Source organism: Dermacentor variabilis, chromosome 8, assembly GCF_050947875.1.
Source record: "Dermacentor variabilis isolate Ectoservices chromosome 8, ASM5094787v1, whole genome shotgun sequence".
Lineage (NCBI taxonomy): Eukaryota > Metazoa > Arthropoda > Arachnida > Ixodida > Ixodidae > Dermacentor > Dermacentor variabilis.
The window spans coordinates 22,437,153-22,462,448 of record NC_134575.1 but is presented as its reverse complement, the minus strand read 5'-3'; the positions used below and the strand labels follow the sequence as shown (position 1 = coordinate 22,462,448).

Here is a 25,296-nt window from a genome sequence, read left to right as displayed (position 1 = left end):
CGCCGCCGTGGACGGGATGTTGTTCACGTGCGCCGCCCGCTCGTCTCCACGTCGTAAGTCGCCAGGATGGCTCCGCTTTTGCACCGGGGGTAATTGTAATGAAGAAGAAGAGCACAAGAATAAGGCCAACCAGATCGTCTCTTCCATGCCTGCTGTGCAACCAGTGGGCCAGCCGGATCGCCAGTGCTTGGCACAAGTGTGAGCCATTCGGGCAACCAGCTGTTCCTGCTCTGCGTCACCTGCGTCCTCGGTTACGAAGAGACGTTACCATCGGAACTGTTCAGTGCACCCATTACAATATATATATTGTTTCTGGGCATGGTGCTCACAATAGAAACGCGAGAAAAGGTTGCAAAAAATGAGAGAAAAGGTTGAAAAAAATGCGTGAAAGTGAAAAAAAAATTGATAAAGTAGCCGCCGCTGGCGCTTTAATTTGGTTATCCTCCTATTGTCAGCATTTGCAGGGATAAAAAAAATATCATTTAGAAGCCATGCATGTCAACGCCAACAATGATGCCATAAGCTTTTGGTCCAAATAAAATTTTGAATGGAAGGTTGAGGCAAGTAGAAAAACTGCAAATGCTGTCGGCAACAGTACTCTGCTAATGAGGTTATAGCAGGGGGGAGGGGCTTCCACATCGCCGGGGGGAGAGGCTCTGCCCCCCTCCCCCGCCCGCCAACGAAAAATTTTGGAGGGGGCTCGGGCCCTGTAGCCGGGCCCGAGCCTCCTCACCCCACCCCCCGTAGTCCGCGCCTATGTCGGCATGTGTTCACCGAAGAAAACTTGCATGCTGACATTTGGTAATAGACCCTCCTCCGAGATAACAAAGGACAAACCGGCCGTGACATTTACTAACTGCGGGAACACGCAAATTCTAAGACCTACAACAGGCAGTAGCCTGGCTCGGCAGTGCAATGAACTGGGATGCTTTCCAAGTTTGGTTGTTACCGGCATACTCTACAGAACACGCCAAATACATGAAGAATACAAGAGCGGAAAAAAAAAGAAACAAGAAGATGAAATAAATGATAAGGAAGGCGCTCTGTGCGTAAGCACTGCTGCAAATGTTAGCTTGGGTCAGGAAGCGGAACTTTAGATGTGTCCGCGTGCGCAGTCGTGATGTGGAACTCTGTGAAAACAGAGGCTGTGACCTTTCCGAGATTGGCTCCTCCTTGTGTTCTCACCTTCTTGGATATTTATATTCCATGCGTAGCACGCAATTAAGAGACAAAAAGAAGGAAAGAGAGAAGGCGCGCCGTGCGTAAGCACTTCTGCAAATATTCTTTTGGATCAGGAGCTGGAATCGTGGACGTATGTCCGCGTACGAAGTCGTGCTGTGGCACTTGGTGAAAGCACATGTTCTGACCTTCTCGAGATTCTCCTCCCCTTGTACTCTCCTTCGTGGTATTTCTATTCCGTGCGCAGCACGCAATTAATATTAGTTGAAGACAGTCGCTTCGTCTTCCCAACTTTCGCTTGTCTCGTTCGTCGCGCTGTTTAAGCTTTGATACGTAGCAGCTAGCTCTCATCAACTCTCTCCTTGAGTATTTTTCTTGCTTTCCAAATCCAGTCGATCCCTTCTGGGCGCTGTGATTTGCCTTCGCTACTTGTTTACTAAGGCGCTGCGAAGCATAGCGTCACAAAATCACTTGAGCCGACAGTTCAAGTCTCCAGCAATATTGCGGTGGACGCAGTGTTCTTCTTTGCTATAGCATCGGCGCAGTGACCTAAAGAAATAATTGCGTGTCAATCTGTTGGTCCCTGGTTGAAACGCCGGCTGTTCACAGCCATTCTTTCATGAAATTCTCGCGAAGTCTTTTACGATTCAAGGTGCGGACACGGGCGGAGGCTGGGGACAACAGCCAAAGCAGCGGGCTTTAAGGAAACAAAAATTGGTGAGTGACATCATAACTGCTGTCGTCCTAATACTCATGTTGCTGTCCCGACCATGCAATAGCCTAATTTGTTACGCAATTCCATGCTTCATAAAGCGGCCGCTTTATCCAGTATAAACTTCACCACTAACTTCACCATCATTGTGTGTGTACCTCAGTAGTAAGCACACGTCGTTGGTGCCGACTTATATCTCAAATGACTTCACATGGCGCGAAGCCAGCACACAGTTTACTGATTCTAGCCCTGAACAAGCGTGACACTGTTGAGTAAGCGCCGTGAAAATCACCTCCTGAGGAGTAATTGGGAAAATTTTCAATGAAGATGCGTACTGTCGTCAACGATGTCGCCAAAAGCACGGGTGAATGTAAGCGAGAGTAGGTGCTGCGTCGCCGATGCAATTCTGCTGCGGAAGTCGACGAACTGTCCGTCTCGCTAGTGTTTTTTAAATTTGAAATGCTCGTAGTGACCTGCTTGGAAACGTGTACAAGGAGAAAGTCTTATAAAGTTCTGTGTATTTTTTAATGGTACTGAAGAGAAAAGCCACATATATGCTTAAAGGCGGAGCAACACACGCCAGGGTATACATGGACGCTGACAATGAGGGCGGGTTTTGTCCTTTGGGGTGTAAACATTGGAATCCTACAATGCGAATGCTATTAACAAGAATTAAAAGAATCATGAGATTCACACGCAAGAGGCACTAAATTGCGAAACAAACAGAGCACACTGCGTGGTAAGTGTGCTCAGATAGCAGTAAGCTATTATTTCATTACAAATATACCACCAAGTTTCCAGCGAATATTGAACTGCAATGTCATATGCAGCAGCCGATAGCAATCCTCACCGTTAGCCACTTATTCTTTTTTCTGGAACATTTTCCCAGTCATCTTAAGTTCGAAGATATTACTGGACGAAGATGATCAAGCTTTTAAAGAACTCTTGTCTGTAATTATGCTTACGAACAGCGTGATTTAACACCGCTACCAACAAGGTGAGCCCAAAGCGTCGTACTTAAAAAAAAAAGATCAGCAAGGGTTCTACACGAAGCAACAATTCAACATTACAGTAAACAAGCATAAAATAGATCTAAGACCTCAACTATAGGTCAGCTGGTGTGACGATTTAACATGCTACGTAAGATCAAACGAAATCAATACTTGCAAGCCGCAGCCTTACACAACGCGATACATGTCCGCAGGGGTGCACCCTAGCTACAGCAGCATGTTGAAAAAGCGGTTATTGGTAGAAGCAGCCAAGCGGCATCTGGAACTTAAGCGAAATGTCTGTAAACCGGATGCGGCACGACGCACAAACTGAACAAAGACATGCGTGCGTCGTGATCAACTTAGCCGTGTAAACATCGAGTAAAACAAACATCGAAATGGCAGAAAAAAAATGTCGGAACAATGTTTCGCACAAAACGGCGGCTATACATTTCTGCAATCGCTCCCTCACATGAGGCATCGCGGGGACGGTGCAGCACCGTGTAGCCGGCGATGTTTTATTGGTATTTGAGCCTCCAGCCGCGTACTAATTGTTTTGAAGTTGCCTTGAAGCTTCGGCCATCGCAAAACATGTCGCTGGTGTTTCTTATTTCACTAAAAAAAACAATTTTTAAACAGAAACGCACACACAATGACGCCGCAATTTATACGCTGGACAGCTGCCTCTTTACTGCACTTTTCTGCACTTTTGCACTATCACACCCTCTCTCGTAGGCACACACTGCGCGGATACACAAAAACGCTTGTCACCAGCGGCTGGTGTCAGCTTCCGTTATATCTACTTGATGGTATATCTGATTACAATGTACAAGACTTGCACACGCGTATCTCTTTTGTCGGTGAGCAACAATAAGTTTATTTACTTATTTCAGCATACCTCATGATTCATGCACGTCACAAAAAGCAGTTAAAGCCAGTGTTGTTTAGTTCTGCTTAGGTTTCTCCAGCAACACTCTAAAGACGCACAGTGCACTGGCTGTATAAAGGCTTGCTCTGCTTTAGGTGCCTGTTGATTTGCAGACACGCACGAATGGTGGCTGACGCGCGCCGTCTTCCCGGTGGCCCAGTGCTGCGCACGGCGCTACCGAAGGCGCTCTATATTCGAGGTAATCTGTGGCGTGGTTGCAAAGACTCGGCAAGCCGGGACGGCTGATTTCATCGTGTGCGCTGTGTTCTGGCGCGCAAGGATGCTAGTGTTGGAGGTCGCTTAATAGGAAGTTTCAGAGGTGCGTTAGAGGGAGGGACAGCATAAAGCGTTCGTTTGCCACTGCTGACACTCAACACGCCAGCGTCGTTACATCGAGTGGCCGCGGTCACCGAGCGGGATCTGCTTGTGTATGCCTGTACGCGTAACACAATAGGTGTTGTCGTAATATGTAAGCACATGCTCACTTCAATTTATTAAGGCTGATAAAACTATGATCCTATTTAGTGTAGTTGTCTGATACTTTGCTCTCACTATTAATGCTTCTCATTCCTGCTAAACTGCGACATCTTATTTTCTTAGATTACTAAATGCCTGTTTAGCCAGTCAAACTTTCTAAATGCTTTCAAAACGCATTACTTTGGTGTTTGCATTTAAAAGCGCAGCAAATACTTTCTTCACTATGTTCTAGAGCATATCAAGTATCACATTTCTAAAGTATCGCCTCCAGCATCATTCTTTGTGGTTATTTTAAATGTATTACATTGACAACGCATACTGAAAATCACAAGTCATTCCTGCGGCGTGCATTCGAGGAAAGTTTCAATTATCTGCGTATTTCTTGTGAGTACGAGTTGATCCCTTCGTGATAAAGCAAAAAATAAAACAAACAAAAACTGAGCAGTCTTGCTCTACATAGAACTGGAGTCTCCGCTCTAACGTCCAACATGAGAGCCACGAATACTGCATTGAAGGCAGTCGGAAGAGCTACGGCGCACTTAATTCATCCCATTGCCGATCATCAGACGCCGCCGTTCACACAGAATTATCTTAAAGCAATGTACGCACACGCCTTCGGCGTGCGCCTGAAAGCGTAAGTGACACAGTGTTGAGAGATCAAGAGTACCTCAATAAAGATGTGCTGTCAATAGTTAGTGGTTTCCGTAAGCAGAACGATCAAAGTATAATTTCGTGACTGCTTTTTCCGCAGAACTGCGATACTTCCTAACTTGAAAGATTGTTGCCTGATCAATAAAGGTTTACTTGTCTTTTGTTTTTTCAGTCCACGCGTCCTCAACTAGCAGCTCAGCATAACAGAGACTGGCTTCCGGAAGGAAGCATGATGTACTTTGCAATAGCATTATTTCTTGCGCTCGTTTCGGAAAACCAAACAAAAGATGTTCCGTGCCTTAAACAAGAATACGCCGGCAGCTTTAAAAAACCTGTATTTGTCAACGGAAGTAAGTATTGCTCACCATCAATTTTTCGATAGCAAGCGTTACGTACGCAGACATTCTGACAAGCTGGGATATCACTACCACGTTGCAATATTTTTATGCGAATAACAGAAACCGATAAATTTAAACGTGTTAAGCAGATGAGCCCTAAAACGTTCATACTCGGAGCGGTAACAAAATGAGGGTACTTCGGTTATGAGTACTCTTAAGAACAGACAAACGTGTCACGCGGCACTCCAGAGGTTGTTTTTTTAGAATAAACAGACACTTTATAAAAATACTATAAGCAAAATGAACATGGCTCTATTACTGGGCAGTTCCTATAGCCGAGGCATATATCAATTGCCCTAGCATCTCCTATTTCAAAAAAAATCTCATCATTAAAACTCAGCAATATTATTTTTATTAGAATCTCGGGCGCAATTGGCAAAATGGATACGGTCATATGTTGTCGAACCTTCGTTTTATAAAAAAAAATGTGCAAAATTTATATTCGTTCGATATATTTTTTCCAAAACTGCAGTGCTCAACCTGATTATTATGGCATCCCAGTCAGCCAGGAATGCAGAAACGACAGCCCCTGTACAATAACTAACGTCGCGAAAAAAGCAACCAAGTTTGAAACCACTAAATATCGCGGCCAGTCGCGGTGAATGCCGATACGGTACGTTTTGTCTGACAAGCAGCCGCCGTGGCGTGTGTGAGAGAGAGACAGAGAGAGCTAGTTACAATTTATTGCTAATGAGGTGGGGCGACTTCCTCGTAGGGCGGAGCCCTTAGTTAAGGGCCCCATTGGCTTGCGGCACTCCGCATGCCCACCGGATCATCCGTCGCTGTTCTCGCAGGTCTAAGCTGGTCAGCGCAGTCTTCCAGGAGGAAGGCGAAGGAATATGGATGTAACCTGGAGGGTATCGGCATTCGCATGTGCAATGATATACTGTGTGATTGGCTCCCCAGTAGGGACAATATGAGGGATATTGTGTGGGATGGAAGAGGTGAAGATAAAAGAGACAGGGAAATGAACTAGTTTAAAGCAGTCGCCACGCAATGACATCTTTTCGTTTAAGGGAATTATGTGGTGGGGGAAGTGTCTCCTGTTATCTGCGCAATGCTGTGGAGCTTCAGTGTAGTTCAGTGCTTCTGTCGGTGCGTCGTCCGGGTTGAAGATCTCTCCCGATGGCACCTGGCTAGCGAGCTCTCGGGCGGCCACATTAGCTCATTCAGTTCCACGGAGAGAGGCGTATCAAGGTGTCCAGACTACGCACCCCTATGCAGCGCTGTGGGTTGTAATGGTGTAAGGATGCATTGTGTATAAGGTGTGGCCATTCCTTGTATCAAAGTCCTGGAGACGTGAAGTGTCAGTACTTGCTTCGACATGCATCATAAAAGCTTCTTCACGCACGCCGTCGCCGGGAGATTCTTTATTGGCGTAATAACAGGGCTACCTTTTGTGCACTACCATTTCATTTTCTTGATTTCAACTGAGGTGTCATTAACCCGCGTTTGTTTCCTCACCCAATCTGCTCTTTTCTTATCCCTTAATGTTACACCCATCATTCTTCTTTTTATAGGTCGTTGCGGAAAGTTGGCGTGTGGTGACGCAATTGTACATAATGTGATTGCCATTCTTAGTCATTTCAGCCATATTGTGTCTATCAATAATATTTCATTTCTAATGCCACAAAAACAAAGCACTTCAAGGGGTACTTCATAGCTCAGCGTTTCCGAGAAGCGAGAAACAGGAGCCCAGCTGCAGTAAGCGCCAAATACATGACGCGTCTAGGTGGTGAGAACATGGTGTGTAGGTACGTCGCTTGACTTCTAATCGCATTAACAACAACATTCATCGCACGAAGGGTTCTGTCAGAATTTCACTGTTTCATTAGGTAAATCGTCGAAAGTTGGTTTGCCTTGTCCGCCATCCGTCGAGTCTGTTAAGCTGACGACGGCCTTTGTCGCCATCGACGACACAGGACATAATTTTTTTTCGACGTCAGGCCACCTCGTCATACCTAGTTTTGCCATTGCCACAGGTTGAAGAAAGATATATCTTCTCCATATGAGCCTCCACTGGGGTTCCAACTCATACCAGAGGAGTAGTGGGCACTTGGGATTACAGTGCGCTGACCGCTACGCCACCACGCTGCTTTTGTTTTTGTGACATGATATATTACAGGGAATGAAATGGTGCATGTACAGGAATAATTTACAATATTAAGATCGCCAGATGATCGTAATCAATGACAGGAGAAGAAGTAAATAAAAAAAGTTTATTGAAACCAACAACTTACATCCAACCAAATCCTCAATGGAAATGTTAATATGATAAATTTAAACGTATACTCATCGAGCTGACATTCATTTTGCTCCTAAATGTCCTTCAAGTGAACGATCATCTGAGAGAAATGGGCCCTTGAAGAAACTTTCTCCATTCTTTCTCCATTGCAGTCTCGCCTACGAACTTTACATAGGCTATGCAGGGCTATCCAAAAGAATAAATCGAGTGGTACAACATTACACGGTATGTCATCATAATGTAAGAGTTTAGATCAACGGCCTTCTGCAAATTTTTATAGACAACATCGCAAAATAAGATAACATCTTACGCTTAAGTGACAGATAATGAGGACGTGTTCAATGGTAACAGACGTTACAAAGGAGGCAGTTAATGGGCGAAACGAAAGTATTTATATTCTAATGCAATGTTCTAACTATCTAGGTCTCAATGTGTAATTTGCAAAAAAGTTTTTGCAGAAGGGTGAACTGCCATTTTAAGCACTCTTGCAAATACATCATGCTCTGGTCATGCGATGTATATTTATCGATGAGACAGCGACAGAGACAACATCAGTATTATGTCTTTGTAAATGTTTCTCGCAACCACCGCATTACAGAACTGTCGGATATTTAGAGCAAGGCTTTGGGATTCACACAGTATATGACAGCAGTGGCCCATGTGCATGAATTTTCGAGGCCAGAACTAGCAGTATTGCAGTGAATTTAGGTTACAATATGTGACATCGCAAAGAAAATGGTATCGACAAGACGACGGTGTGTATTGGTGCGATTCTTGGTTGTCACGCTCTTGAAAGTAGCGTCGGTGGCACAAAGAAGACGTCCGTGACAGCGATGATGATAAGCCCCAAAAACGGCACAAGCGCCCACAGCAGAAAATGCGCCGACATTTAGGCACAATACACTCCGATTAAACGGAGCCCAAAGAGATATACAGAAGCGTTTCGTTTATCCGAAGATTCGTTTAGGCAAAGAACACAAAGATAATCTATAATAGTTATATAAATAATAGCGTTGGACATTTTTCTGTTTTGTAATAAAAATATAGAAGCTAGTATTCTCTTCTTCAAATATCGCAACTTATTTTGCACAATTTTCAACATTTGGGTTAATAGGCAAAATGTTTCCCAACAATTCCACGGTACGCTTGCCTTCAATATACCCTCAAGAAGATGAATTCGCACGTGCTACCACCTGATCCAGAACAGTAACGTGTACTGGAACAGTTATATTTATTATGTCGTCACCGCTACAATCTTTCGGCATGGGCTTCTGTGATAATGCCCTAATGGGCCCATCAGAGCATGTAACAAGAGAATCAACTAAAGTAACGTATTCCTGTGGGGTGAATGAAAAATATTTGTTGGGACCTCAGTCCAGAGTTTTTTTTCTTCCTCCTCATGAATCAATCATTGCATATTAGAGCTCTCGTGGAGGAAACACCTTTGTAACTTTTGCAACTTTGCCTTAACTTGCATGCAGCTGTATGATGAATTGGATTCCTATGGAACTTTCTTTCATCACCGTTTGAAATGGTTGTCCTGCTTTAATTTTTATTATGCGCTAAAATTTACCACGAGGTAGGTATTAGTTTTTGTTCCAGTTCAGTCTAACAATGGCTCATAAGAATGAGCATATCATTTAACCGAGGTTTATTAACGCTGTGCTTATGAGTGCCTGAGCAATGCTGGCGCCCTTGTTCCGTTCATACGGCATTTCTGTTTAAGCAAGTTTTGTTTATCCGGAGCCTACTGTAGTTGGTGTAAAACAACGTCGGAATCAACCACAATGTCGGTGCCAGCAGCAACGTCACAATGTCGCAGTGTTCTAAGCACGACAAGGCCATTAGTTTCTGTGCGCGTGGGTAATCATTATGCAAAAAGGTTACGCAAAGATCATTCCTTTTGTAGCATTTGTAACGAAATATGCCGTGTCAGATGAACTGTTTGAAAGGTCATAGAGCCACTTGAAGCCAAAGGGACCAAATTTAGGCAGATACAAGCACTGCCCATGATTACTCTGCTGTCTGAACACATATATTCAAAACTCCCATGGACAACAGTGCCAGGATTCCATCTAATAATTTTTGCAGACAACTAAATGCAATTAGTTTAAAACAGCTGTGTGGCGAGAAGTAATGTGCAATGAACAATTTTGTTCGAGGCTATAGAGAAGAAAGAATGGTGAATAGGCAGTGGTTTAATGAAATAACAAGTTGTAGGCGAAGGTAAATTGCAGCAATGCTGCACTCTAAGAACAGGTCTGCTGACGAGCTTTGAAAGCAGGTCAGCCACTATTTGATTACGTTGCTTATTGAGCTCATTCAATTATCTGCTTGTGGTAAGCGTTGGTGATCTTATGCTGCGTAGGGTGCGAGCGCAGAATGTCGTCGACTACGCTAGACAAGAATGACCAGGTTATCTCGCTAAGCCGCTCTTGAGGAGCGCGGCCCTTGAACTCGAAGCCTGTCACAACAAATGTGGCATATTGACGCTACATTAGCAGGCATCGCGTGACATCTCAAATTCTGAAAATTTCAGTCCGAAGTAGGCGAACCATAGTCCCAAATTATTTCACCGTAGTTAGTAAACGCCCTATCTAATGCAGCCGGGTCCCAGAGAGTTGGCGCTATAGTGTGACACCCAAGCCTAATCGCCATTTGGTGCAAGGTGTGGGGAGATGAGAGAGAGAGAGAGAGCAAATGATAAATTAAAGGTGGGGAGGCTAACCAGGACTGAGTCCGCTTGGCTACCCTACACTGGGGAAAGCTAAAAGGGGACGGAAAGATTAAAAGAAGAGTTGCGAGAGTTTCGAAAAACGCAACTGCCTTCTACACGGAATGTTCATAAGCAATCTAACCATAGCTATAATACAACATAAACTATTGCGATTAATATCTTCACTGAACTAACCAGAATTTTTTTTCGAATAAGTTAATACTTTGCCTTTTCTCTGCGCCTGATACGCCTGTAACGCCTTGTGCATTCCACAGGGAACATTAGAAGTAAAAAGAGCACGTAATGTCATTTGGCGTTCCTGGGACAAAGGACAAGAGGGGCTATGGTACGCATGGTCACACAAATAACATCGTGGTTGTCGAAAAAAAGAAGGGTTACAGTGATGACTACGCTACGTTGTCGAACTTGATGTAATGTGCACGCGCAGAAGAAAGCGTTTGAGCGGAAGAGCATGGATGTAACGTTCGCAGTATTACATAGCATTTACAGCTTTTCGTTTCTGTGAAAAGATAGCTCCGATTGGGGGTGCGAGTGAGCACAAAATAAGAAATTAAGAACAGACAATCCACGTACAGACGTAGTGCTTCTACGTTATTTCAACATAACTTAGCGCCATTGCATAGCGGCACTGCAAGACTTGCAAGAGTTAATGACACCGTGGACAGGCTCAGAGATGCTTAGTAGTTTTCCGCCCAGGCATTCTAAAAACGGATACCAACAGATAACAGAGAAAGAGTGAGGTCATGAGAGGGCCGCAGTTGTAGCACCAGACCGGCTACAGTAGATGTCCTGAGGAGCGCCGTGTGTAAATCCCGCTAAAATTTGTCGAGTAGCCACCGGGACCCTTCAGATTCATTACAAATATGAATGTGGCAGTGCAACACGAATTTTTACCGGCCGGTTCACAAAAGAATCCATCGGGTGCAACTGGTTCCGCAAATAGGGTCTCACTTCCATTCGTTGTGTTCCTAGCGGCCTATGATTAGTGATGCCGCTGTCCCAGAGAGTGTGCGAGTAGAAACAGTGGTGTTTTCAAAGGTTCTGTTTCCTTGCTTCCCAAGTAATCTGCTGTTTTCTTCGGCAACAGCGCTGATTGGCTCAACATAATGATGTGCTACCACAGTGAATGGTTTCTTTCCGAAAAGGCAAATTTTTCGCAATTCAATAGCGGCACATCTCAGATTTAAAACATACGAACTTTGTCATAAATAATGTAAGTTTGGCGAGGTTCGGTGCCAAAGTATTGATCTCATAATGGGGCACGCCACAGCGGGGGATTACAGATTATGTATGGCACCCTGGGGTAAGCTAACGCGCACCATATGTCGGGTGCATGAGCGTTCTTGCATTCCTCACCCATCGGAATACGGAATCCTTTACGGGGAGAGCAGCCCCATAGCGAGGAATGCGACGCATTAACCGATAGACCACTGCAGGTATCTGAACATAAGCGGTGAGCGAGTGTGTATTGCTTGAAAGCGGAAATACGACAGAAAGATCGAAGTTAAGCCAGCAAATAATCATATTTGAAGCACGGCTCTTCCATTACGCTGTTCGTACAAACGGCATCAAGTGAACGTCTCTACAGGTCACTGCATTGTGAGTAAAACTGTCCAGCTGCCAAATGAAGGAACGACATCATTTCATCGACCCTGCATCAGGCTCACGTGCAATGTTACCGCAAAACAACTGACAGAAGAATAGTAAGTGAACTTTTCTTCAGAACCAGAATATTTTTCGTCATGCATTCTCAGTTTAATGCTTTTAACTAATTTTGTATGATGCCGTAGAATTTGGGGCACTAGAATGTCCAAAAAACTAATTGTATTTATTTAACTGGAGTGGGGCTCTGGAATTTTAAGGAATGCCAAGCATTTTGAATCATGCGAATCACATCTCCGCGAGGCTTATATACCTTGTACGGACAGAAATTCTTTGTTTGCGTCTACTGCTCAGATACAATGCTTTGTAACTGCGGAGCACGAGCACATGAAAAAATCCACATATACGACATATCCTTTGATGATAGGTGATCCACTGGCAAGTAAACCGAGTATATTAGCGGCAGATCAACACGGAAGACATCGAAAAATTTCAGTGATCTCTAGTAATAAAGCAACTGACCACAACCAGTAGGCCTGTGGCTGGTTCATGGATGGTTCCAAAGATTTTGACTCAGGAGACCGCATGGTTTTGGCTCAGATTCCATGAAGCTGTCTTCTCTGTGCTTGTGAATTATCTTTTAAATAGTACCCAGTTCGTCCCTCTAGGTTCAATCAGAAGTAAAGCTATTCAGCGGAAACGTACCACGCCACAAGTTTCAGAGATTGTAAGCCAATGATGCAGTTGCATAACTGCAACATTGCCGTGTATTTGAATATGTCGAAGACATTTATCAGTTATCCATTTATGCATGGTACTACGAAAGAATTCTTAATATTCAAGGAAATCGCTAATAAAAGTCATCTTTGTGTAGCTATATCTGAATTATGTTTGACTGCAACAAAGCTTAGGTAATTCAGCCAGCCCCTGTTTTCTGCCAGTTTCCAAAAGCAAGGGAGACACTGTATACCTCTACCTGCAAACATTAATGGTGCGTTTCAAGAGAGAAGAGCTCACAAGATTCAATTTGCAGATGCCAGCCCGGAGGTGCCTACCCCGTGTTATTGAAGCAGCATTTTTGAATTGACCAAGAACACTTTTTAAACGCACGTGGACATTAGAGGATCGTCGAAACACACATTTCCATGTGAAATAGCACGATTAAAAACACAACAACAAGGGAACTGAGCGCGTGAAATGCCTTAAAAAGAATTGTCCGAAGAGTGTGCGCTGAATCTAGTGTTTTTGTAGAATGTTCACGGTTTTAATGATGCGATTAATGCAGTTTCCAAGCCAGGTGCGTATTTCTGTTTCCCGTAGACAGTGGCAGGTAAATCCTGAAGGCAAAAACGTGAGTTGGTGCACTGAATGAACTGTCGCTTCGAAGAATCAGGATCACAGCAACTTCAATCATCACGACTTTCTATGTTCATTAGAGCCACAATAGAAATACGGACCTTGATGTGTTTTTGTCCCATAGACTCCGTGATACCGTAAAGTTGGATGAAAGGGTGTGCCATGAATTGGAAGCAATTTGTGCACAATATAGTTGCCCAAATACAACAACAGATTGTTAAAAAAGAACCACTGCTCCAGAAAGGACCACACGAGAGACTTGCTTATGAAAGACGGTGATCCTATTTACTCATCATGAAGAAAATTTTTGTGGAGAAGGCTAGTTCGCCTTTTTAAGTAGACTGAGTAGCCACTGCAGACCATTGTAGAGACCGGCCAACTATTTGTGACGTAAGAACAGACGCCCGTTGTCATTATGTTGCATGCGTCGGCAGATTTTCAACCCTCAGTATTCGGCTTGGGTAGGAACAGCTACTTGAGCCATGCGCTTAGAGTAACCACTTGGGTTTTAAAGTTTACCGATAGTTGCAGGCGACTCAAACGATCCATTGCGTGATGTACTCAGGACTATAGAAACGTTTTGTGGAGAAGTCTACAAATTCTACTTCAATAAAACCTAATCATTTCCGAAGGAAACAGCATACTTTAAAATTGCATGGGTAGTCAAAAAGTCTTCGCTGATGAAACATCTGCACCTATTCTTAATCCAAACGACGGACGTCTACAAATACAAGCACAACTACACAACACCGTGCTTCAGCTTAGTGCAAAGTACCCTGTACCTCTCTCAGATTATCATCAGTTCCAGCCGATCCCCGCAAGAACGTGCACAAGCAGGTGTTGCGCGCTGAACGCGAGGCCACAGTTTCAGAACTATGTGCGGATTTTAGATTGTGACCGCCAATCGAATTCGCAAAATAGAGGTACCGGGAAATACTTGTGGTGCGTACGTTTCTCGTGAAATACACTTTTCTTCAAATGGCAGCATTTATTAAATGCAGCATGCAAATGGCGCCACCGCGTGACACTACAGTTGGTTTTAGTATAGGCCATATCTGTGAAAACGAAACGCGGCCATAAACCCACGTTCGCGTTAATAATTCTAACCTAGTACAAGCCTTTATTGTAGCGATTTCTTCCATGTTTCACCATTGCACGACTTCTACAAGTTTGACGCCAAGCTTAGAGTGATTGCGTTAGTTTCATCTATACTATTCGTTATATTTTTTTTCTACTTGTCTTCCATTTTTATGTTTCTCTCCCCTACTTCCTGTAGGTAAGGCTGGCATACGCCAGCGTGCCCATTGCATTTTATATAGAGTTGAAAAATTTTGGCATAATCCAGTTCATGTTGACTGCCGATTGTAACATTTATCAACATTTAATGTTGCGACCAAGCACATTGCGAAAACAATGTTTATTTAGAACATGTAATGGTGATTGTGCAACTTCCGTTGTTTGGTTATATGCGGAATGCACTGTCTCCGTTATAAGCCCACTTAGCTATGACACTCGCTGGCCGGGTACGGCCATAAGCGTGCATGAAGTCATGACGACGACTGTATTTGGAGTTCCGCTGAATTCCTCAAAAACAACGAGCAAAGCGACGCAATAAATGCGGACATCCTATCCTCTACATAGCTTTCTCGTTCGTCATGAACAATGTAGAGCTAACAGACAGGTTTAGTTTAGTGAACTGAACTATAGCGTACGCTATGCGCTATAGTATAGCGTACGTTAAGCACAGCAACTTTTTGCAGTTTTAGTTGGCCTGCGTGATCTTCGCATCTCAGAGGCAATGTGCCGTCATTGCGGCTATCTCCCGAATGTAGCGATAGGCGGCAGTGACATCTCGAATGTTTCTTTCGCTAGGCTTCGACTCATTGGAAACAAGAAGCGATCTCGAAAACACCGCAAGGTTACTCATCATTATCTGTCATCGAAGTGGCCTGAGGCTACGCGAAAGCCGTTTACACAGTCGTTTGCTACGAAGTGCGTTTTACAAAAGGAACGCCAAATTCAATTTGAAGCGGGCAACCGGCACCGCCACCATGTTTCACGCAAACTCCGCAAACAAAGCAAAGATTCTAACGCTAAATCATAAAAATAGCATTCGTGTGCTATACGCTATGATTCGTTTAGCGTTGTGCGCATGCGCACAACGCACAAGTGGTTTTGCACAAGTGGTTTTGGCATGCGTTGTGCGCATGCCAAAACCACTTTCTGATTATGAGGCATGTCGTAGTGGAGGACAATATATGCAGTGCTCTTCAGGCGCCCGTATCCTTGCGTGTTCTCCACAGCAAAGCTATTTGGCTGTGACCAAGCTAGAGCAGCCGATATGGCTTACTGCAATGAGGAAAGAGCGGATATGGTTTTGGCTCTAGCTGCGTCAAGTGGACGTAGAAGGCGCGCAGTCGAGCTATTTGACAGCTGGCATCCAGGTACGCGTCTGAGCTCAATGACGATTGTGCGTGCATCCGAAACGCTGAAACAGACTGGGACTTTAACGAAGAAACACATAAATCTTCAATCCTTGGCGAAGACGTGGAGATAGATATATTGTTAAAGTTTTCTTCAGACTCACATGCAAGTGTTCGAAGTGTGGGTGCTGAAGCTGGAAGTCTTGAGTGTGAAGAGAACTTAAGAAGAGGCAACTTCATCCGTACCACGTGCAGCCGCACCAGACATTGAATCCCCGCGACTTCCAAAATCTAGAGGACTTAGCAAACTAAATTATAATCAAGACGGAAGAGGACCTAGGCTTTGTCAACAAAACACTATTGACCGATGAAGCTACCTTCTCATTTAATGCCCAAGTAAACATCCACAACGCTCTCTATTGCAGCGATGAAAACCCTGACTGGATTTTGAAGACACATCACCAGTATCAGTGGTCGGTTAATGTGGGGTGTGGAATTTGCAGTAGCACTATCATTGACCCCATGTTTTTTGATAACACGGTTACAGGCGAAACATACGTCAACATCATGCTTGTTGGAGCACTTGAGGATTTTCTTTGCGAATTTCGATTGGCTAGGATCAAGGTTACTTGGTACCAGCATGATGGTGCTCCTGAGCATGGCAGCAGCAAAACTTGCAAATGGCTGCACGAAGTATTCCCGCAGCACTGGATTAGACGGCATGGACCCATTGCTTGGCCGGCACGGTCGCTAGATATAACTCCCCTCGATTTCTTTCTCTGGGGCTACGTCATGGATGAAGTATACCAGACACCAACCGCAACATCAGAGAACCTAAAAGAAAAAAGAAAACAAGTCTGAAACACCCTCCCTGGAACCATGATCAATAACGCCTAGGAAAATGTGCCTATAACTAGCCAAATATCCATTGCAGCACAGGGTGAACTCTTTAAACACGCATTATGATCGAAGGGCGCTTTTTGGATTGAAGATCACGAGAAAATCATTCAGGCCCTAACGCCACCTCCCCCCCCCCCGAACCCCATTACACTCTGTCGGCAGGCTACCAGCTCTTGGCTATTTCAAGCATAAAAAAAATAAAGCCATGTTCTTGTTCTCTTTCGTGTACATAGACGCTTCATCGCTTCGGCACCACTCGGCCAGCAGCACGGATTTGCGCCGTCATGTGATAAATGCCGCATCCCCAGATACCTACACCAGACATAACGCTCTGCCGCGGGCCAGTCTCGCTGCAGCCGACCTTGTTTAGCCATCGCATGCTTGAGAGCAGCACAATAACAGTGCGCGATCGCCCCGTCACGTGGTATTTTTTTTTATATTTCGCGGGATCTCTTTGAAACGTTGATGAAAGGACCGCGTGATATATATCGTCTTGGAAACAATTTCTTGAGAAGTTTCTCAAGGTCTTCTACACCTTTCCGTATCACACATTGTGTCTCCAGCCAATACTTAAAGCGTTGAATAATTAAACATTACCAATCCGTTGTTTAGAGGAAAAGAAAAAAAAAAGCCTAAGTAACTCTAGGTCAGTGGCAACATTATGCGTTCAGTTCAGCTCACGTCCGGAATGCCTTTTATTGACAACTTCACTCAAGTTACGTGGGAAAACCTGTATATGTAGTAAAGAAACAAACAGTCGGCCGTCCGTCAGAGCCCCGTTTACTAACAACTTGCTCCTCTTCTCTCGCGCTCGCTGTGTGAGCACCCGATGACAAGTTCACTTGGACTTCCCAGTTGGCCGCGCTGGAAGTTTCTAATACGGCTTGCAACTACGCAGCCTAACGCGAAGGCAACTTGTCCAATGAGTGGAGTCGTCGTTGGTGAGCATTCTATTGCGCAACCAACTTCTCTGGGGGGCGGCACGTCTGTTGGGCGCTGATCACAGGTCTCGCCGACGCTGGCGTAGCAAACGGGGGGGGGGGGGCGGGGTGGCGTGGGCCCCGGGTGCAAGGGGCCAGTGGGGCGGGGGGGGGGTGTAATATACCTCTCAAAACACCGGCAAATTGTTGATATCCTCGACTTCCTCGACTACACATGGCGGGGGGGGGGGGGTGATAGAAGACCTATGGGCCCCGGGTGCCAGACGACCTAGCTACGCCACTGCCCGCCGATGTTACCACGTCGGAATTGGGAACGTAGGCTAGTCGATCCTGCACAGTGAACAGTCGCTCTGCTCAGCCGCTGCGTGGCTCTTCGCGGCGTTGCCACGGACGGATCGAGATTCGTCGGTGCACGCGAATCAGCCGAGCTCGACGAAAGACCGCGCGCTTTGCGTGTCTCTGGCGGCCTCTTGCGACGGTCTTGTACCGCGTTTTCTTGCGTCTCTTGCTATCTCTTGCACGTCATGCGTCTTGCTTTGACATCAAATAGTGTGGTTCCGACGTGTCAGGAAGCACGTCCCTGGCGTAAGGTCCCTCTATAATTTTCAAGGTAGCGACATCTGCCGCGCGCACCACCTAGGAAGTTCCTGCAGCAGACGGCGCCCACGCTAAACCGCGGCGCCGTGGCATTCGTGAGGTGAAAAAATATCTGCATACACGCGGAAATGAAACCTACTGGTGCCTGACTGTGGCGAAAAATGAAAGAAGGACCCGAACTGCAAAATTTAGACCTTTAATTCAAATGAGCGCTCGAAGAAAATAGCTCAAGATAGCGTAATGAGGGCTTGATCGCCTCGATTCCGCATGTTTACATTTCGCTCGTTTGCGCTCATATCCAGCAGGAATCTTGTAACCATTTTCCGTCCTGTCTGGTCAAATCGATGTTAAAATTGCCTACAATCACGATGCAGACAAAGTCGAAAGGAGCGACCCAAACGTAGGCGTCAGTGAGAAACGTCTCAATGTCCCTCTAAGACTTAACTTGTGGGATGTGCACCGTTGCAATGACGGTGCCATCCTCTGTCTGGACGCCGATCTTCAAGGCCACGTTGCAGTTCTCCTTTGGACCGAAAGCGAGTACGCGACGGTCCAGGACCGTCAACTAACGCGCGCTCGTCATTAGCGGCTTCCCGCCGCCTTCGCGCCCATTAGCGCTTATGTTCACGCCGTCGCTCTCAGAGGCCGCGCTGCTCGCCCTCCGTGCGCACAATAGGCATGCTACCCATTGCACGGCCAGAACGCAGCTCCTCGCAACGTCGCTAGGCAATGTTGACGTTACCGTAAAGATACGCACAGATTAGACTTTACAGAATAACACTCCCTCTCATCTTCACAGATTGCTGTCCTGGCTCTGCCACGAAGCCGAATGTGGAGAGCTATATCGAGTTCTTGGTATACGAAAACCTCTTTTAAGCACATAGAAAAATACCGCTAACCTAGCCACATGCAGCTTCGCTTTCAAAACAAGAGATTATCGTCATGCCACAGTATTTTACAGTTGGTAAGAGCGCTAGTGGTATAAAGAGCAATAAGTCGTTTGAAAAATAAAGGACGGCCGGCGATAACTTGCATGGCAATGGCGGTAAACTCAACAACGTAATTTTCTTAAGCTGCGATAGTAGTAAGATTGTCCCGAAGTAATAGTGATGCCTACTGTTAGGAATAATTGTGTTTCGTTGAGATGTATAGAAACGCAAAGAGCTTCTGGGTTTTGGCGTATTGTGTTACAGCCTCAAGACTGATATTGGTACATTTAACTAGTGCAAATTTGCATATAAACTGTGCGGATCTCGACATCGCATCAAAAAACAGAAACAGTAATAGTTCTATTGGTCCTGTGCGAGTAGCTCTACAAATCCGAAAGCACTTGACGATATTAATAGGCCGGCGCTAAATATATGCGCCACGTTTGCTAGACTGCCTTTTCTACCCAATTATCGATTAGGCTATCTAGGTGCGCTATTGGCGCCATCAAGTTAAAAAAACTCAGGTTATGAGCACGTCAGAAGACGAGGACAAAAGAAAGGACACGATGCAGCGCCCGTGCTGTGCTCGTTTACTTCTGTCCTCGTTTATTGAGCTGTGCAGACATGTCGGTATTGAATCACCAACACATCCAAGCTTCCGCTTTACGTTCTGGGGTTTTAAGTGGGAAAAGCAGGATGTTATTATGCTCTACGTCCTAGTGGGGGACTCGGGATAAATTTTTACAACATGGGTTTCTTTATCGTGCACTCAATACGAGGTATGCGGACATTTAATTCTTTAATTCACACCCTTTGAAAAGCGGCAACCGTGGCTGGGATCCCATCTTTCGCCCCCGCGCTTAGCTGTGCTACGTAAAAGCTACTTCGCAAGCACGAAGGGTGCGACATAAAGTGTTTTCGTAGTGTGTGGTCAACTATATGAGTTTAAGATTTTCCTCATATCGCATATTTAGAGTTAGTGAATGTGATTTCGTTAACCACTACAAGAATACATATCGCTATATTTGGAAGTCCTGTACTCCGGTAATGCAGCGCAAACAAGTAATAGTATTCATTCTCAATGTTTTATTACGAGTTTTCAATCCTCACAGAACATCTATGTGAAAGCACACAAGGACGAAAGATGACTGATTGTTCCTGCGAATAATTTATGCCATATCTACTGATATTTGCCAATGTGGCGATGTTCATGAAGAGTTTAAGTAAAGCGTGCTGAACACATTTGAAATTATATGTTCAAATTTAACTTCCCGGTAATGTTTATACCAAGTGAAATATTTTCCACTGTAGTGCCTTTCGAGCACGTTGCAGGGATACAAGCAAGAGGCTAGATTGTTTTTGAAACATAATTGTGCTTGCGTTGGTGAAGACAATGCATTCTGTGATACGAGCAGTTCTTCATAAAGAAAAACGAACATGTGAATGCATAGTAACTTCTGTGTGCAATAAAAACAGCCGTGTTTGCTAGAAATGCAATCAAAATTCCTTAAGAATCATTTCTATTTCAGCTGCAAGACATCTGACGATTACGACGAAAATGCCTTTACATTTGATGCAGCAGGAGGAGGATTTCCTCACTGTTGCCCTATAGCTCCTCCTAAAAAAAAACCCTAGACCGAAATAAAGTTTTTTTTTTCCTGCAAGATTCTTCACATATTATACCATGGTAGCTTTTTGCTACTTTAACCTCTAATGAATGCCATTTCACAGGCAACCCATAACATTATTTGGTATACATAGTGTCGAAGCAACTTTGCCTAAATTTATCGGCAATGAACGGGCGGATCACGCTGCCCGCTCAGCCCATACTGAGGAGCGCCACGTCCCAATTCCTCTTTCTAGAACTGACGCGGCACAGAAGCTCCGCCTACTTGCTCGGCAGTGCACCGCGTCGCAATGGAATGAGCCACATTTAAAAAATACGCGACTGTACTCACTTGATCCCACACTAAGTCTTCGAGCGCCATCACAGCTTCGCCGTAGAGACGCCACACTTTTATATCGACTTTGGTTGGGTGTTGCCTTTACTAAAGCCTATGCCTTCCACATAGGGATGACCGACACCTCAACCTGTGACCACTGCGGCCATGAAGAATCAATTGGCCATATTTTGTGCGCCTGCCCGCAGTACAGTCCACAGAGGGCATGCCTTAGCCACGAACTTGACCAACTGGACGACCAACCGCTATCCGAAAAAAGAATTCTGCAACATCGAAAGGACCTACCGTCACAGAAGAAGGCCGTGCAAGCGCTTTTGCGCTTCTTGCGATCTATGGGCCTGTGTGAACGACTTTAACTGGAACGCCTTTTGTGCGTGTGTCTCCATGTGTGCGCGTGCGTCTTTTTTGTGTTTTCCTCTCTGCCATCTTTCTGACCCCTATCCCCCATCCCCAGTGTAGGGTAGCAAACCGGAGACTCATATCTGGTTAACCTCCCTGCCTTTCCTCTTCATTCTCTCTCTCTCTCTTTGTCTAAATTTGGGGTAGTTCAGGGAAGCCGAGCAATACATAAGATCTTCAGAAATCGACTGCAGGAGACACTGAAAGTAAGAAGGGAAACCTTTAAGAAAGAAATTGCGGCATACCCAACGGACGTGGGATCTGGGTAAAGTACCAGATTTCTTGCCTTGTTTGAACTAAATGCAATAGAAAGCGGCACACCATTCCCGCAATTATATTGTTACGGGGAGAAAATTTACGTATTTACAGTATATACAGTTACAAGGGTGTAGCTAAGAGCCGCATGTCCAATCTACCCCCCACCTCACCCATCCCTAGACAACAGACTTGCGACACTTTGAAGGCGACTCCAGACCCACACACTCCCCTCCCCTGTCACCCTATCCCATTACCATCCCTCTTTCCCCATCCCCGCCAGCGCCCTCTGTCCCGAACCGTTCGCATCCGCCATCCACATCGTGTCGCTTTGCCTGGCGGACCCTCCCCCGCTGGGCCTGGAGCACCTGACATCGTGGGAGGACTGGGAGACCGTGCTCCGCTCTGAGGACCCGGCAACACAGGCCATCCCGACGAGCCGGGCTGCCAGTGTTATGGACCTACGGAACATAAACACTTGAGTGGAGTACGGTCATGCGGGGGCCCAGGGTCCTGCGTGCCCTGAACACCTTTGTTTGATTAAAGTTTTTAACAACAACAACAAAAGTGACCAGAGTTGTTGTTGTTGCAGCCTGTGACACGTGTGGCTCCTACCCACGATGGGGGATTGGCCAAGAAATGGGTAGATTATTCCAAAATAATATGGAGCATAAATTTCCTAATATCTATGCAAACAGCATTGACTAGCGTAGAATTACCTGTTAAAATAAAATGAGGAAGGTCATATTGAATGAGTAATAATTGATTCAAGAGCAAACGAAAGAAGAATTTAGCCGGGCATTCGTTTAGATTCTCTAAGGAATGTTCGGACAGCGAAGCATGCATCCCTGTGGCTGAATCCCAATGTGGACGCCCCTAACGAAAGAATTGCAGGTTCTGTCAAGTCCAGGCCAATTCTTCGAAAAGGTATTTCCAACAATCTTTTTCTTACCGCAGTAAAGCGGCGACAAGATAGAAGAAAGTGCTGTATCGTCTCCTCCTAATTACAAATAGAACAGAGGGGGGAGGGAACCAAACCCGAATCTAAATAGAAATTCAGCGAGGGAATGCGGCAACATAATTTATTGAGGTAGACCTCAAACATCTTTGTGTAACAGGATTCGCTATGCCATGGAAATGCCAGGTGCTTATAGTATGGGGAAGCAGTCAAATATGGGTTTGATAAGGCTAATCTACTTGATCGCATCCGAAATCTTGCCGCCGTGATCTGTGCTGTCACTGGTAGAATAGGAAGAACAGGGCCTGTAATGATGCATTTGCCAGTGAATCGGCAGTTTCATTAAAGAAGAAACCTTTATAACCAGGCACCCAAATCAAATGAACGCAGTACGCATTGGCAGGAACTAGTAAGTGGAAGAGTTTTAGCATGGGTGACTAACTAGTAGCGGTAAGGCAAGAGCATATAGAAAGGGAGTGAGTAAGAATAGCAGCTGTTGTATTCGTTTGGTCTGATTTACGTAAAGCTAGGATTACGGCTAAAAACTAGGCACAAAATTAGGCAATCTTAACGAAAACGCCCAGTCGAGTGCAGAACAAAATATTCCAATGCCAGCTTTTTCCTCACACTGTGAGACATCTGTTGCAATGATAATGTTTGTTTCTAGGGTGCTTAGGTGGATGTTTCTTGGCACCGGACATACGCGTAGCCATCAACTAATTGCGTCCGGTACACGCACTTCTGTATTTTCGGGTCCCTTTTCCTTTGGCCCCAGGCCTAGGTCACGCAGCACTTGTCTGCCCGTTCTTGTTTCCGATAGCCGCGCGAGCTGAGCGGTCCTCTGCGCGTCGGCGATTTCCTCCAGGATGTTATGCACTCCAAGGGCCAGAAACTTGTCGGTGCTTGTGCAGTCGTGAAGTCCGAGTGCAGCCTTGTACGCTGTGCGTATGAGCGCATTGATCTTATTTCGCTCACACTGCCTCCAGTTCTGGAAAGCAGCAACGTATGTAATGTGGCTTATAGCGAAGGATTGCACTAGATGGGTCAGGCTTCCTTTCTTTATACCTGCTGTTCTGTATGACACCCTCTTGATGAGGCGGATGGCTGTGGGGACTTTGGCCGCGAGGCGGTTGACCCTCTCGTAGTTTACTCGTTTCCGCTCAATCAGCATCCCCAACACTCGGATCTTTTAGACAACCGGGATCGTGCGACCGCCGCTCGTCTTGGTCTTCATTGTCTCTTGTTTTCTCGCAGGTTCGTGACCTTTCGTCTTCCTAGCTGCTGTTTTTGGAAAAATCACCAACTGCTCAGACTTGCTTGGGGAGCAAATGAGCCCAGACCCGTCCGGCTGCTCCTCGATAGCGTCAACCGCCTCTTACAATGTACTCTCGATGTGTCCGTCGCTTCCTCCTGGGACCCAGATCGTTAAGTCGTCGCCGTAGATGGTATGTCGGATCAGCGCGACTCGCGATAGGCGCTCGGCGGCCTCTATCATTACAAGGTTGAAAAGTAATGGCGAGATTACCGAGCCCTGGGGGGTCCCGACACTGCCGAGCTGCTTCTTTCGGAGCCGCAGGTCACTGGCGATGATTTCGGTAGTCCGCTCCGTCAAAAAATCCTTGATGTACGCATATGTTCTTTTTCACATGTTTAGCCGTGACACCTGGGCCAGGATCGCAGAGTCTCTCACTTTGTCAAAAGCGCTCTGCAGGTCTAAACCCAAGATGGCTCGCTTGTCTTTCGTGTTGGTAGTGTCATCGAGGATTTCATTTTTCAGTTGTATCATGGCGTCCTGAGTTGCCAGCTTGTTTCGGAACCCGATGATGGTGTTTGGGTAGAGCCCCGAATTTTCCAGGTACCTCTGCCACCTGTTCATGAGTACATGCTCCAACGCTCTTGCTCACGCAGGACGTAAGCGAGATCGGCCGGAGGTTCTCAATGTTGGTGGCTTGCCCGGCTTGGGAGTCAAGATGGTCTTGGCTGCTTTCCACTGCCGGGGTAGTGACCCGGCTCGCCAGTAAGTGTTGAAGTATGCCGTGAGGTTCTCGATGGCCGCTTCGTTAAGATTTTTTAGCGCTCTGTTCGTAACGCGATCTGGACCAGCGGCGGAATTGCTGTTGAGATCGTGCAGGGCAGCCCTTACTTCCCATACTTCAATATCTCGATCTAGCCACTCGTTTGCTTCGCCTAGGTAGTCGGGGTGCTTTCCTGTGGGAGTGACCAGCAGGTACTTGTCGTCGAGGCGTTTCTTCACTTCGTCTTCCCCGTGCTCAGTCAGCGCCCTGTGGTTGATCTTGGCCAGGTTGTGGTGCTGGTGGGACTTGGTCATGGTCGCATCCAAAAGATGCCTCAGCATACTCCACGTCTTGCCGTAGTGCATCTGGCCGTCCGCTGCGTTACAAACCTCATTCCATTGCTGAGTGCATAGCACTCTGCTGTGGGACTCGATCTGGAGGTTGAGTTCAGCGACCTTCTTGCGTAGCTTTCTGTTTGTTCGCTGCGTCTTCCACCTTGACAGGATGGACTGCTTGGCTGCGATGAGGTGGGCCAGGTGGCGGTCGACCCAGTGGACACGCTCGTCCGCCTCAATTTCCTTGGTGGCCTTTTCTACCTTTTACAATCTCGGTAGTCCACTCCTCAATGTCCGTAATTTCGGTCT

The 25,296-nt window shown here is 45.8% G+C and overlaps 1 long non-coding RNA gene across 1 annotated transcript; it reads left to right on the top strand.

Moving 5' to 3' along the window:
- Positions 1-1,259: 1,259 nt before the first annotated feature.
- Positions 1,260-20,728, top strand: LOC142590950 (uncharacterized). Its single transcript, XR_012830287.1, has 4 exons — positions 1,260-1,896; positions 5,109-5,286; positions 11,905-12,019; positions 20,594-20,728. It is a non-coding gene; the product is annotated as an uncharacterized LOC142590950 (long non-coding RNA).
- Positions 20,729-25,296: the final 4,568 nt, after the last annotated feature.